The following is a 16,398-nucleotide window of genomic DNA, read 5'->3' on the forward strand; positions in this document are numbered from 1 at the left end:
TAAAAAAGCAGCTATAATGGATATTTCTGTTTTCAGACTTCCATATTACTGAAGTATTTTGGATACTTCGTATATTGGAGCACATCTGAACAAGAATAGTAATATTTGGAGATAGTCTGTAGATGACATTAATAAGGAGTTTTTTCATAATGGATTCTATTTTGATTTCCTTTAGTGAGTGGCAGAAAAGTGCTGCAGTGACTGTCCATTAGGATCCTAGTTGTTAGATAAAGTACACATAGAGTCTTTGTAGAAGTTGGAATAAATTCTCGCCCTTTCCATTCTCAGGAAGTTAGCAGAGTCCAGGACCTGAATCTTTGTTACTGAACCACTATGTATCTGAAACTGCAGTTCTGCAGAGCTTTAGGGCAGTCTACTTTCTATTGGTGGAAACTCTCAGCTCAGTTCCAGGCTTGCCTTGGTAGATGTAGTGTCATTGGCTTTGAAGAATGATTGTCTTCACACTAGGTTTGAATTGGAGACAAGAAAACAAAGGTGGTATGGAAGGATCCAAATTTGGCTGAGTTTTTGCTCCAGGTTTCCAAAATTATTTAACTTACTCCAGATATGTTAGATTATAATGCCTAGAATTGACAGGTTAGGAAAGGACCTGCTTGGAGATGGTTACAATAATCCAGTAGTGGTGCTTGTCCTACCCCTGTAAAGGAACTCTTGGAATCGAAGGCAAGGAGAGTAATGGTGTGATTTACAGGATGGAAAAAAGAATTGATTCTTCAGTTCCTTTTTGGAAGTCTTCAATATTAAACAATACTCAGTACTATTAAACAAGGCTTCATTTCTCTGTAAGGCATTGAGAAAAAGAATTGCTGGTTTTAATCTGAATTTTGTATTGCAAAGCAATTAAAAACCAGAAGGGAACATGTGGATTGCTAACAAATGTAGATAGAGGAAGAAATCCATTTTTAAAACCTTGTTTTCAAAAACATGTTTGCTGGAATGAACATATGGTTGAAATGTGCAAAAGGAATCATGGATAGCTGAAAAATTAAAAAATTGATTTTTGTATTAAAAAGGATGTAAGATGGAGGAATAATACCAGGACAAAACATCAGGTTTGATGGACTACAACTACAACAAAATACTCTGCCTAGAGTAAAAATGAATGATGGGTGTTGTAGTCAAACGTTTCCTGAAGATACCCAGTTGGAGAAACTTTTTTTTAAATTGCTTTGGTTCATTTCTGGATATTTGGAGACATTTTGGACTAAACTTCATCTTCATTTCTATTTGTTGAATCAAGATATTGTGCAGCAAATGGCACTTTAGGGGACTGAGAGGTGCAATAGCTATTTTTTACCAGAAAATTAGTGTGGAACCCTTGATCAGATTGGAGACTCACTGTTCACTTTAAATAAACTTGCTGAAATATGTATAAATTGGCACTGCTGGTATATGTCATTTTTTGTGATTAGAGGAACAATATTCATGAATCATGCAGTTGGATAATACATTTTTATAAGAAAGAAATCTAAATAACTTTGGTAGACATTGAAAATACCATGCATATTTGCAAATTTTAATTTCCTGCTGTCTATTCAAATTCCCTATTTTTCAGGGTAGAATGGATCAAAGGGATGCTCGCCAAAGAGTCAGCAAGCATAAAATTATTCTGATTCTTTGGCATCACGTTATCAGAACTGATTTCGTCTGTGGACGTTATGAGACCAGGTTTAGATAGGAAAGCTAATCCCAAAGCAGTTGCACGCCTGGCAGAATTTAAAGCTTTTCTGGATTATCAGGAACTTTGTTATTTACCTGCCTTGCTTCACCCATCCCCACAGTGGCTGGCGATGCCCTTTCTTGAAGGTTATGCATTTAGTTTTTGTCATGGCAGACTGAATCAGTTCAAAAAAAAAAAAATCTATTTATGCAGACTACCATTTAAAATCAGCCTTGGTGTTTTCTAGGGTTTCCTGTATCATCTTTCCATTCATTCAGGTATTTTGATACAATCTTTTCAATAGAAAAAAGGCTGATCTGTGGAAATTGGGAGATCTGAGGGTCTTTCATAACCAATACAGAAAGCCTAGTGAATGGGACATGCATTCCCTTCTATAGCCATCACTAAGCCATCCTCATGTCATCCAGATGTTTTGACTGGTGTGTGCTGAACACCAAATGGCTGGAGATGGGAGTTATAATTCAAAATATCTGAAGTAGAGAAGGATCACCATCCCCTAGAATTACCTATAGCATGGGTGAGTTTGTATTATATTGCAAAATAAGTGGATCAGCACTGAAACCCACAAAACAAAGGGGACAGAAGAGAAGAGAGAAGAGAAAATAGCAATAGCATAATAGGGAATAGAATAATTGGAAGGGACCTTGGAGGACTTCTAGTCCAACCCTCTGCTTAGGCAGGAAACCCTACACCATTTCAGACAAATGGTTATCCAGTCTCTTCTTAAAAACTTCCAGTATTGGAGCATTCACAACTTCTGGAGGCAAGTTGTTCCACTGATTAATTGTTCTGTCAGGAAATTTCTCCTTAGTTCTCGGTTGCTTCTCTCCTTGATTAGTTGCTTCTTGTCTTGCCCTTTGTATATGCCAATGTATTGTGTAGATGTGCTTTTGTAGCAATTAATATAAATTTAAATAGAAATGCACAGAATCCCACTACAGTCAGCTAAGCCATCTAAGGCATTGGTTCAGTAGATGGGTACTAGACCTGGACTGGACAAATTCCTTCAATAGCAGAGGTATTTAGACAGTTGACTGACATTGAAGCTGGTGCTGACTATCTGCCATAAATTAACTGCTTGGTCACCAAAGTGTTTGACTGATTGACTTTACTTTTTAAATTCTATATGGGACCATCTCCCAGGGCTTGGATACAGACTGTTCCACTAATAGCATTAATGGAAAATCAGTATTTTTTTTTTTGGCAAGTGTATCTTTTAAAGGAAGTATATAACCTTTTATTACTCATTGTCATTGTGTAATGCATTGATGGTAATACACCATGGCAAGTCATTCTGTGCTGAGGAGCTAGGCCAAAAGCATGGAACTGAATGATTTTATACACTCTATTGTTTTTGTGTTCTGTAAACATTAATAGGCTTCTGGGAAAAACCACCAGGGAGGCTGGATTTTCTCATTTAATTACTGGTGAAACAAATGTTACCATTAAAATACAGCTGAGTGGGATCTGCAGGATTGGAATGGTCGAAATGTAGCTCAGAAATGTAAGCTATTTTAAGACTTAGTTCCAGTTTATCCAATAGCCTGTTTGTTACAAAAAACCCCTCAATGTTAAGAGTATGAGGTTCAAAAGATCATGTGAAGCAGAAGCAATTGCATAAGTGGTATTATTTCTGATGCTTTTATCCCAAAACTACTACATTCTGGATAATGAAGAGACAGACAATTCCTGTGATATGTTCTGGCTATATACTGGTATTCCAGACTTTAATTATGGGGAAAACAGTAGGTCCCATGACATTATAGAGATAGTGATGCTGATTTTACACCAAGCAGGGCTCTTTTAGTCCTCATTTACAGACGGATCCCTTTGACAGTTCAATGTTTCCTACTTGTGAGATAGATTACAAGTATCTTATCTATGAACAATTATAATGGTCACAGATGTGTTTGCTGGGACTTTCTGAGACAGTCTGAAAATTATTGATGTTTCTGAGTTAATGATGCTATTAAAGTCATCCCGTCCGTTCCCCCCCCCCGCCCGTCCCATTCCCACCCCTCCCCCCAGTCTTCCCAAATGGCTTCTATAACCAATAGTGTCCTCGGTGGTTGAAATTCTCTGGTATTATTTTGTCCTTGTTTTGAATCCAGATGTCAAACTTGTGTCTGTTAATTCTTTTGTACAATGCTTGCCCCTTTTATCCCATGCAGTATCCAGAGGAACAATGCTGGCAGATGATGGCATGTGGGGTCTTGGTGTTCTCTGAGCGTGGTTGTTTTCTTACAGATGTTTCATGATGGTACCTCTCACATTAGAGAAAGACCATATGAGGGCAACTCTAATTGTGTGTGTGTGTGTGTTGTTGGAGTCTATCATGGTGCTCTTGTGTAGATTTGGGGGCAAAGTAGACATCTGGGTTTGTTGCAGGGTCTGATTCCCATGTTAGCATCACTGTGTTATTGTTTCTTATTCTTTGTGAAGGTTTGGTAATTGTAAGTAGGTATCAGCATGCAACCTAATACCTGAGAAGGTACAGTGCCATTGTCCAGTCTGGGCTGTAACATATTAATAATTGTAACTTAATAATGTGGTTCAGTGGATTAAGTTGTAGGTGATAGGTAATGTTCTTTTTTAGGCAAGACTTAAAGACAATCTGGCTCTGTTGATTTGTCTGTTGATCCTATTGGTTGGGCAGTTCAGTCTCCTGAATACCAGGTTGAATTGTTGAATACCAGGCAGAGAAGAAACAATGGATGGAAACTAATCAAGGAGAGAAGCAAGCTGGACTTAAGCAGAAATTTCCTAACAGTAAGGACAATTAACCAGTGGAACAGCTAGTCTTCAAAAGTTGTGGGTGCTTCATCAGTGGAGGTTTTTAAGAAGTGACTGGACAGTCATTTGTCTGAAATGGTATTGGGTCTCTTGCTTGAGCAGGGGGTTGGACTAGAAGACCTCCAAGGTGCCTTCCAGCTCTATTCTGATTGATTGATTGATTGTTTGAATCAGTTGAGCATGGGTCAGAACAAATGAAGTGTAGCATAGAGCTCACTATAGATGACAATGGGCAGTGTGCTTTGGATGGAAGCATGTGGATATGCTGACAATGGCATCAATGGATCTCAAGTAAAGAGTCCATAATATGCCAAAATCTATAAGGCTGACATACAATATTTTCTCAACTCTTATCCCCAGAAACCCTCCTCCGTTCACTGATGATTTTTGCTTTCCCACAGTGGTGATACAATATTGGGACTCAGTTGGAGCTCTGATATCCACCTAAGATTTGAAGTCTTTTATGTCTGCTATTAAAACAAAAAAATAAAAATAACTCTACATCTGAGTAATGTTGTAGCATCATATTGAACTCTTTCATTAAGTTTCATACCAAAAATACTGTAATGAATAGGAAGTTCCATTTCAGCATGGGAAGAAATTCTTACTGAGTTGTCTGACCCTCCATTTTTAAAACATTATGGAATAACGTTTTTTTTTTAAAATAAAAAGCTCCCTAGCCTTAGGGAACTAGAGAACACATTTGCATCTCTTACTACAATTATAATTCCTAGGATTTTAGGGACAGAAAATCAAAAGGTCCTTTATGGATCTGAAGACAGTAGAATTCTCCCTTGTCTCCCTTTCTTTACTTGGTGGTTGTATGTGGGCTGGCAGGGCGATGATGGAAAAGTCTAGGGAACCGAATGCAAATATTTGCATTCTGTTCTTAGCTTCAGTCATTCCGCTTGTAAACACACTGGGTTGTTAGTAAATGTCTTGCCAAGGTCTGTGGCAGTTTTGTTCCAAGAGTCTAGCTGGGGCCTTGGGAGGAATGATTGAATATCTTGCCACTTTCTCAGCTACCTAAAAGCATGAATATGAACTTTGATATGAATAAAATTGTGCTCAAGGGTGGAGTGAGGACAGAGAGAAGGATCAACTGAACCAGTTAGGCTAGAACAGACAAAACAATGATTTTAGGAGTATTATGTTGCATGCACTTGCTTGTGTCCTTGCAGAGACCTTCTCAAATTGTATTCCCACCCCCGCCCCCAGTGTGGGTAGGCCATGATGTATATTAGCTAATACAGTATTGAATTTGAAGAAAAAAGAGCAGGTGTGAATGAATGAAGACTAGAAAAATACATGATTGAGATGACTTGTCATCTCTTTTCTTTGGGGTGGCTGCCATTTTGTTTTGTCTACCAAGCAGTACTTCCTTGCCATTCACAGGAAACTGCCATTCCATTACAATAGACAGTGAATTCACTTCTACAGAATAAGTACCATTCCTTAAAGTGTGAAATTAGTATTTTAACTTTGCAAAGTTTAAAGCATAAGTTTTATTCATAAAATCCTTCATCCCTCCCCCCCCCAACGTAAACAAGATCGGAAGATGAAGCCAGATGGTTGTTGGTGGATGCTGATTAGTGATCTAGTCTGAGTAAGATCTTGGGTACTGCAATCAAGACACAATCCTATTGTGTAGGACAGGCATATCCAACCTGTGGCTGCATGTGACCCTGGACAGCTAGTAATGCAACCCCACAAGATTAAATTTTTTTTTAAAAAACAACTATAAATGTAACATTATTATGTGATTTATATACACTAACTATATTATATATTTCATATGTGGCCCAAGACAATTCTTGTTCACTTAATGCATCCTAGGCAAGCCAAAAATTTGGACACCCATGGTGTAGGAATCTTTAGTCTAACCACAGCTAGTTTCTTGTTTCCAACCATACGCCTCTGCAGCCCTTTTTCTCTTGTTCTCAGAGGCTAGAAAGGCCTATAATTTGGGGGGCAGAAGGACGGTGAAAGACCTTTTAGCTGTCCTGGTGCTGGGAAACCCAATTGTAAAACAATAGCAGCACCGGAAGCTGCTTCTGTTCTCAGTTCTGGCTGAAACAAGCAAAGTCTTTCACTTAGATTCTAATGCTGTATCCCAAGAGCTGCACCCAGTTTCAAGGATACATACTCAGAAATAATCGTCTCTATGCTCAGTAGATGAGCATGCCAGCACTGCAGTTTCAAATCAGTTTTGACTGAAGAAAACATGACAACTCTAAGGGTTTAATTCTGTTGGCCTTGTGCTTTTTTAACCCAATGAAGCTTGTTTTAGTCTGAAGCTGCATAAATGGGCTGTAAGTGACTTACAACCAGTCCTTGCACTTAGCATCTCCATGCTTACATGATTGTATTCAGGCGCTTGGCAACCAGAATGTATTTGTGATGATTGCAGTAATCTGTGGTCATATGATTTTTTTTTTTTTAAATTTGATTTATATGCCGCCCTTCTCCGAAGACTCAGGGCGGCTTACAATGTGCTCAGCAATTGCCATTTGCGACCTTCCCAGCTGGTTTTGACGAGCAAAATCAATGACGGAAGCCAGATTTACTTAAAGGCTGCATGAGTTCCTTAACACTGCAGCGGTCTTACCAACTATTGCAAAAAAAAAAAAAAAAAAGGCTGCAAAGTTGGGCATGACTCACTTAACAACTGTCTCCTGCTTAGCAGCAGAAATACTGGGCACAATTATGGTTGCATGGTGAGGACTACTATAATGCTATCTGGTTGGACAAATAAGCCCATAAAGAAAAATCCTGAGTAAGATTTTAAAAAAAAAGACCCCAACTCCAAAAATTCACAGTTAATATTATGGCGTGTTATCTCTGCAATAATAATAATAAAAAATATTCTAGCAATTTTATGGTTGAGTTCACACAATATGCTAACTGATGCTTTACTTCACCATAGTTTACTGAATAAAGTGCAGTTGGTTGGGTTCACACAACATTCTATGCGGTAGTGGGTTCCTCTTACCTTCGCTACTGGCATACGCAGAGCGTCCGTGATGACATCTGGGTCAATGGGCGGAGACTCCCACCACCGCTACAGGTTCACCTGAACCAGGGTGAACCGGTAGAAACCCACCACTGGTTCTATGTTACAAACCAAAGGTTAGAAGCCAAAATGCTTATCTTCACACAGCAGGATAAACCGCAACAAGAACATCATATTATGATTTCACATGTTGAATGGAAATAGCTAAGGGATATTAGGGTTTATTCTTATTATTATCTGCTTCTCCAGATTTTCAAAGTTAGAGGTTAGAGCTATAATTCTATCTTTTACTGTTCTAAATCCAGCTTGATAATTGTGAGATTGCCAAATTGGAAATTAAGCATTAAATATTGGTGTTTCTGGAGAGATGAAAGGCATGAAGCCAGGTGGATTTGCCAGGAAGTTTTCACAAGGAGGGTTGACCTCCAAAAACAGAAGGAGGTGGGAAGAAAGCAACAATGAAGAAAAGTGAAATTAGGATACAACAAAATAAAACAGCATAACAAGTTGTGGTATAGAAAGAAACAATATTACTGTTTGTTGAAGGGAAAAAGAAAAAAGAACTTCATATTTGAGAGAAATTTCCTGTGAAACTTGTTGTAAGAATAATCTCCTGTGCCTTTATCTAATTTTCTTGCCTCTTTGCCACTATGTTTTTCCATTACGTTTTCCATCCTTTTGTTAATAAGGAGAGCAGCAGAGTGCCTAACAATCTCTTTGCATATGTGGGAAGAATAATGCTGCAGTGGGACATCATAAAAGAATTTGCCACTGGGAAGTTAGGAAATGCTGGGAATGCCATTGTTTGCATTTCCAGGATGGCCCTGCTTTTTCTGTGATCAAATGGTTCTCATCCTTAAATTAACTGCTTCCTGCAATGATTTCTTAGGTTATGTTCTAGGAATGACTCAATGAATAGACTGCATTTAAACCAGCAGAACTTACTATCAGTGCTGGTGTATACATTTCAACTACTTGCCCTGAGTTAAAACTCTTTAAAAAAAAAGATTAAGTTACTTTTTTGCTCTCATTGATTACTATAATAAGAAAGAAATTGAGTCAGCAGATGTCCTGATTCTGATTATCTGATTAGTTCAAAAGTGTGAAATTGATCATTCCTAGGAGAAATCAATAGGACCTATATCCAATCCTTAACTCTATTTATTAGGATGCAAGTTAAGCTTTTGTCCAGAGTTGCAGGCATATTGAATTCTTTCTACATTCCTGAGGTTCTGTACTTAAAACAACAACAGGCACACTTAATACTAAGAAGATACTAAGACATTTCCTGTTCAAAATGTCAGATGCAGGAGTTGTGTAATGTGAAGGATGGGAAAGGGGGTAGAAATAACATTGTCCTCAATAGATTATGTCATGTCTGTTGTATGGCCAAAACGTCGTGACTTGAGTGGGTGTACACATGAAGATATTAAATCCCTAAAGTGCCATCATTTTGTTGGAATTCTCTTTGTAGCTCATTGTGGAAGAGCAAAGACTAGAAAGAGAAAAGATCAGACATCCTCTGAATGGAAGTATCTGAGATCCAATAGGAATGATAAAACAAGTAAGGAATGCTGAATGGCAAGTGGATAAAAATTAGACGAATAGAGTTTTTTTTAAAAAAAAAGGAACAGTGGAGCATCTTGATGGAGCTCATGGTTGGATCACTGAGTGGAAACTCTTCACCCTACAATCATTTGTTGAAAATCTATTGGGCAGTTAGATATGATCCTAATTTTTCCTGTGTGTATGTTCCAGAAAGGGGAAATACATCTATTTCAGTTTTAGATTCTAGCAGCACATAATGCTTCCACCAAATATGGAAATATTGTATGTAAAGACCCAAATCTGATGGAATCTGTAAGTGATATATGGTGACAGCTGAGCTCCTTGCTATGTGGAAGGTGCAGTTTTTCTCTAATTGGAGATCAAAATACTGTATAAGAAGCAATGTGCAAATATCTGGTTGAGAGCCAAAAGAATAGAAACTGATTCTTTAGGGAAGCCTAATTGTAGAGATTTCGCTGATTTGCAGTGCTTTGGCATTTTTTAACCAATGCAGACTGAATGTCCAGCAACAGACATGGAATTCTTCCTGCATCTTGTAAGATGCAAAAACAGATAACCAGTTATAATATGTACTTTTTTGCTATAGGAGCATTAACCGATATGGTATATTGTGCAAACTACACAATAGTTAAAACTAAGTGATTTTTTTTGTACATGTTGTGGTATCTTAAAAATCTGTTTTAGTATTCATTTTTCATTTGAGTTGTGAAGTTCTGGAAAAGCAGGCTCTTCCTAGGTTTCAAAAAGGGAATACAGAAAAGTAAGATGATGGAAAGAATAGAAAGGAAAGGAGAAAGAGAAGAGAGAAAATGGGTGACAGAAGCTTTCCAGTTGTGTTCTCTCTCTCTCTCTCTCTCTCTCTCTCTCTCTCTCTCTCTCTCTCTCTCTCTCTCTCTCTCTCTCTCTCTCTCTCTCTCTCTCTCTCTCTCTCTCTCTCTCTCTCTCTCTTCCTCTCTCCCCCCCCCAAGGTTTCCCATCTTATTGAGGTCTATAAGTACTGTATATCAGCCAAACAATTTGAAACTCCCTCCAGACATTAGCATTCAATGGGAAAGGCTGGGGAGACATGGGGTGTATGTGGATATCGGAGGTGAAATTTCCTCTGTGTGTACTGAACCTTAACATACTTTTAGTGTTTGCATGTGCAGACCCAGTGTTTGTAGAGAACTAAAGATGCCAAGGTGTATTTGTGAATGAGGAACTGGGTGGCTATATGAGGTTATATGTTTTGGAAAGATATATGGGTGTCTGTAAAGAAATTATATTGTGTATTGAGCCCTGGTGCCACAGTGGTCAGAATGCAGTATTGCAGACTAACTCTGCCTGTAGGTTACAGTTGGATCCTGATGGGGATCAAGGTTAATTCAGGTTTCCATCCTCCCGAGGTCAGTAAAATGAAGAGCCAGATTGTTGGAGGCAACATGCTGGCTTTCTAAACTTCTCAGAGAGTGCTGTAAAGCAGAGAGTGCTGTAAAGCAGGCTGGTATATAAGTCTAAATGCTATTGCTATTTTATTCCATCCACTTTTAGATTTGGTGTTGTCTAGCTTTGAACTAACTGACATACTATGCAGTCCACAGGACTAACTATCTGCAGAATTAAGTCCTACTACGTTCAGTAAAATTCCATCTTTGGTAAGTGTACATAAGACCTATAAAACTGTAATTTTTTATTTGCTTTCTTAAGGGTAGTTCTGTTAAAATCAGCTAGCTGAGTAAATTTTACTTGATTTTCATGTCTTCTGGAAAAAATGCTGATGCTTCAGAATTCTTCAGTGGAGATTTCAAATGTTTGAAATGTGATGCCAACATATCCTTCATTCTGGGTGTATGGTGTGAATAAGACATAGGTTCAGAGATTAATTTTTCTTCTCATTTCATCAAGCTGTAAGAGTAAGGGATCATGTTTTAGTAAGTTAAAAAATCTATATGCTTACAAAGTTGCTTTCGTATTTCATAATGATATGAAAGGCATGGTAGGCAAAACATCTTGCCTGCACATGCCTCAAGAGACTAAATAATTTTGAGTTGGCTTTATCATGATTGCACAGCATACTTTTATATTGACTTTGGATGTTTAAAGCCTGAATAATATCAGGATATTATATGTACAAAACTACTTTTCTTAGTGTTACCCTACTAAAGTACTCTTCTGTTGCATGTATTTTAGATCAGGGATCACCAACCTTTTGGACCTCAGGAACCACTAAATTCATAATTTTAAATCCCACGGACCACTAATATAATTTTTTTAAAAAGATAAGTAGTATTTAGTGCAATATAAAAAATGCAAATAATTTTTCTGCGGGCCACCAAAATTTTCTCATGGACCACCAGTGGTCCATGGACCACCAGTTGGTGACCGCTGTTTTAGATTGCCTATTTAGTCAGCTACTGAGCATCTTCTCTATGATTTTTGCTTGTGCCATCTTTTATAACAGAGGGCTGCACTTTTCCTGTTTATTGCATGCCAGAATCTGCACACCAAAAAATAAGGCTAGATCAGAATCTTTAAAAAGTAGGGAGAATCAACATGAAACTAACCGAATCTCTAATTTTAATTTAATTACTGTTAAATTAATAGGATTGCTCCTGTGTATTTAACATTTTTACCTGTGCATTAATTATTACACTATAGACTGTTTGGGGCTACTACTAGGACCAGAGGGCACAGGTTGTACCACCCAGATATAATTTTATAATTACAGTGTATTTATTTTAAATAAAAGCATCCAAAGTTATTGTGTCTGTCACATAATTTTCAGTTCTATGCATTTTTCTCCCTGTAAGTTACAAAAATATTTGGAAATCTAACTTTTAGCAGTAGTTCCTGATTAATTAGATAGTTTCTGCAGTGAATTCCTGCTTGCTGAAGTTTGATTATTTTCCACCAAGATTCTGCAGGGAATCCATAGTGGAAAAATATTACTATATATAGGCTTATTTGCTTTTTATATTTTTTCTATTTCTCTTTTTCCTTTCTTATTGTTTTATCTGCTGGCTAAAGGGGATAATAAGATAGAAAGAATCATTTTGAAATAATTTGCCCTTTTTAAATAAATTTTAGAAATTCCAGTTTATTTAAAACAGCAGCCAAGCTTATCAAGCAACATTTTTCTACTGCTCAATATGAGCCATATCCAAGGTCACCCTCCTTGTAGGAAAACAAATGGCAAAACAGAAGGACTCAAGAATAGCAGAATCTCAAGATAATATTACCAAATATGATTGTTTCCCCATGTCTCCCCCTCTCTCTTTTTTCTAATTGTCCCAATTTCCCACGGTCAGATTTTTCATCTTGCCCTTGATTCCAACAAGTGGTTAGTAACAGAAATATTAGGAAGATCTTTTTCATTTAGCAAAGCAAGTTAATGATTAGGCTCACCTTTAAGGTGTTCAGAGTTTTTTCAGGGGGAAGAAAGAGATAACGTTTAAAATAGAATGTGGGTATCGTTTTTAAATCTTGGAGTATGTTAGAATGGGGGTTCTGATACGACAAATAATTAGGATGAGGTATTTCATGGATAATACTGCTAGCACCTTGCAAATGTGTTATTTTCCTCTCTTGTCATTTGGGTGTCTGTGCTAATAACAGGGAAAAAGCTTTCCCCCAAACAGCTGAGTTGTATTTCTTGACAATAGGGAGGACCATCTGGATTCTTATTGGGTGAAAGCCCAACTTAGCCCACCTCCCAGCTTCCTGCTATAGTGCAAAACACGGGCTTGCTGTGGAACCCAAATTCAGTGTTCTTGGTAAATCTGCACCAGCCTCCTGCATAGGAAAGGGGTCTAAAGGATGGTAATATAAACGCTAACGGGGATTTTTGGTTCTTTATAGTTGTAAGTCAAGGACTTACCTGCATAAATTTCACCCATTTTACAGTTCAAGGCAAGTATATAATATAATCATATATAATATTGAAGGTAGCATTTGACCAACAATGCTAGCAGATGACGGGTGTTTTTGTTCTCTGTGACTTTATTTAATACATTTTTAAAAAACTCTCCTTGTTGGTGTTGATCATTGCAGCTTGTGGCAAGGAAATGAAATCCATATGTGATATATGAATAAAGAAGTATTTCCTGTTATCTTTCCCAAGTTGGCCACCGCTCTTTACTGAATGGGTCTCTATTATAAGCATAACAAAAAATATCTCTTTCCAGTTTCTCCATAATGTACAACATTTTAAGCACGTTCCAGAGTTCAGTGGAGCTTACTGCAAAGTAAATGGATAGGGGATTACAGACTTCAAGTGTAAATGTGCACACACTCTCTGGGAAGAATTCCCACTGAATTTGGTGAGGCTCACTCTTCTAGTGTGCATATGTCTATATAGTTCTGATCAGCAGTGGGTTTCACATTTGGTTACCATTGATTTGCCACGTGTGCGCACGCTCGCTTCACACACGCGTGCGCCTTGCACGCATGCACCCGGCTTCAAAACTCTGCCTAAATAGGACGGCATAGAGCCCAGGTAGGTGGACCCACCTGCAATTTCCGTTACCCGTTTGCCCAAACTGGTATGAACTGGCTGAATATCACCTCCGGTTCTGATATGAGGCAGGAACTGCAAATGAACTACTTTGAAATGCATTAATGTGGTGAAGTATTTATCTGATAAGGAAATAACATCAGAGAAGAAAGTCTTCAGTTTGTATTTCAGCCAAACCTATGCACACTGCATCACTTGCCACTAAACTCTAACCTACAGGAAGTGGAAAAATGCAATCAGCAAATTTCAATAATTTAACTTTGGCACCTGGTCAAATATTCTGGTAAAAGAAAACCAGATCAATCAAAATGCTGATTGCATCTACCACGTCTGGTAAGTTAGACTTGTGGCTTATCAAGGAAGTGGGTAATAGATCCTATCCTTTGGTAGCAGAGTAAAAGCTCCCAAAGCTATTGGGTGAAGGCTTTGCAGTGAACATGTCAGAGCAGGTCATGCAGCCTCTTTTGCTGATGCCCAGGCTTGAAAGCAACTCGCCTCAAACACAAGACCCAGAGAAGGATCAGCTGGGCATTGCCAGCACGTTCTTATTTCTGGAAGAATCCAGCTGGTATTGAGGTTTTATGACAGCCGGTGAAGCCAAGCAGCTGTTCCAGAAGATTCCAGAGGGGACTTTTCTGGTGCGGGACAGTGCTCATCTCAGCTACCTGTTCACACTATTAGTAAAGACCATTCGAGGCCCTACCAATATAGGCATTGAATACATTGATAGCAAGTTCCAGTTAGACACCAATTCCTTCTTCAAACCTTGGGTTTTGGTCTTTCCAGATGTGGTTAGTTTGATCCAGCATTATGTTCTTTCTTATACTATGTAGACTGGGAGTGATGCTCCTTACCTATCTACCATGCTTTTTGTCTTCTTCACCCAAGGAGATGACAGTATATCATCCAGCCGCTGAGCCACAAGGACATTTCTCCCAGCTTGTAGCACCTCTGCCGACTACAAATCCATCGATGCACTGGAAGGCAAAACAATTGCCTCTTCCAAAGAGAATGAAGGACTATTTAAAACAGTACCCTTTTCAGTTTTAAAGACATGCTGTCAGTCTGCCTGGGTCAAGCAACAGAAGTAAAATTGAAAACATTGGATTTAATTCTGGCAATGGAATGGCTTTGATCTACTGATGGAGTTGTGTTCTTAAGTGGGCACAGTAAATAAATTGCCAACAGAAGAGCTTGTTTTTCCCCTCATCATCTCCCTTTTTCCCCCTCATTTACCTAATTTCATTTTTATGCCATGGAGGAAGCAGTATGCATAAGTACACAAATTCAAGGCTGAAAGCCCAAGGCATCTCTCTTCTTTTTTGATTACCGTATTTTTCGGAGTATAAGATGTACTGGAGTATAAGACACACCTTAGTTTTTGGGGAGGAAAATAAGAAAAAAAGCTGACTGGCAGGTGGATCGGCCTCGGAATACCCCCAATCAGCTGTTCCGAGAGGTGAATTTTAGCAACAGGTTCCTTGGTTGTGAGCTCTGTGCCTTGCTTTTTTTTTGCTTTCTTTTCTGCCTCTGAAAGCCTCCAAAACAGAGCTTCAGAAAAAAAGCCTCTGAAGCTCTGTTTGGGGGCTTCTTTTCTGAAGCTCTGTTTGGGGGCTTCTTTTCTGAAGCTCTGTTTGGGGGCTTTTCTGAAGCTTCGTTTCTGATGCTTTTTTCAGCCTCTGAAACCTCCGTTTGAGAAGCTGGGTGGGGCTACATTTGGAGTATAAAGCGCACCCAGATTTTCACTCTCTTTTTTTGAGGAAAAAGGTGCGTCTTATACTCTGAAAAATACGGTAGCTACGCGGAACTACTCTTGGCGTGTGCAGACTGTTGAACTGTGGAATCACAATTGCATTGGGAACATTCAAGCCTCAGAACTATTATTTATTTCATGGTAGTTGCTCTTTTTACCCCCTACTTTTAAGTACATATAGAGTACCCTTCTTTTCCTTTTACAAGAAAAGTATTTAAAGATGGGCATAGATATGTGACTTGCAGAAGTTCATTATGGACTTGAATGAAGTCTTCTGACCATTGGCTACTCTATCATTTGTCTTGATGTGTTCATAGTCAACTATAAATATGTTGGAATATAAAAGTTTGACTCCAGTTACAATCAACATAAAGACTTTAATTCCTATTAGGTTAACAAAGAGATTACTTATTCTTTCCAAGTTTATTGAACTTGGATCAGAAACCCCCCTTTTTTCTCTCTCCCTCTTCGAAGAGGATATTCCTACTTTGAATTAATTAGATCCAAATGATTTGTTGTTAAATTACCCAGTGAAGACTTCTACATATCTGTACTTTGTAGCATTGTCCTTGGAGAAATGGTCACATCCTGAGCATTTCTATAGTGTATGTTTATATTTGTTTGGGAAAGAAAACTTGGGAAACAGGCTGTTTTTCTCCTATTACCACATTGGAGTATGTGGTAATAGCAACCCGTTAACTGAATGTTAACTCACATTAGTGCTGTACCAGCACAAAGGAGCTTCAGGGAGAATACAATACTGGTACATTCTTTATCACCCTTTTTGCTTGTGAGTACTTGCCTACTTTGATTCTGATACTTGTTGAATAGAGTAGAGAAGATAGCAGGAATTAAGTGTCACTCCAGCTTCCATCTTTCCCAATTGCTCTAATGCACCTTATATTTATTGAATAGGAAGCTAAAATAATACAGCATTGGCTGTACAAGAGTAAGAAAGAATTCTTGGCATTAATTCTGCTTTCCACTCCTTCCTCTGTCTTATGTCAACAGTAGCTGAGGATGGAGAATTTGTGTTGTCAAAAGATTGTCATTCATATATGTCAAAATCCTCAGGA

The 16,398-nt window shown here is 38.3% G+C and overlaps 1 protein-coding gene and 1 pseudogene across 10 annotated transcripts in view; both read left to right on the forward strand.

Annotated features, from left to right (window-relative positions):
* DENND2B (DENN domain containing 2B) overlaps positions 1–16,398 on the forward strand; it is a 152,216-nt gene that overhangs the window by 2,088 nt on the left and 133,730 nt on the right. For 2 of the 10 annotated variants that reach the window (XM_087879053.1, XM_087879092.1), the window contains exon 2: positions 10,658–10,711. The exons of the other annotated variants lie outside the window; for them this stretch is intronic. The gene's annotated coding sequence lies outside the window, so the exon portion shown is untranslated. The remainder of the gene's footprint in view (positions 1–10,657; positions 10,712–16,398) is intronic. 10 annotated transcript variants of the gene reach the window in all.
* Positions 14,007–14,689, forward strand: LOC117666158 (cytokine-inducible SH2-containing protein pseudogene; annotated as a pseudogene).

The sequence above is a fragment of the Pantherophis guttatus genome, chromosome 1 (assembly GCF_059756535.1).
Source record: "Pantherophis guttatus breed Tessera chromosome 1, ASM5975653v1, whole genome shotgun sequence".
Taxonomy (NCBI): domain Eukaryota; kingdom Metazoa; phylum Chordata; class Lepidosauria; order Squamata; family Colubridae; genus Pantherophis; species Pantherophis guttatus.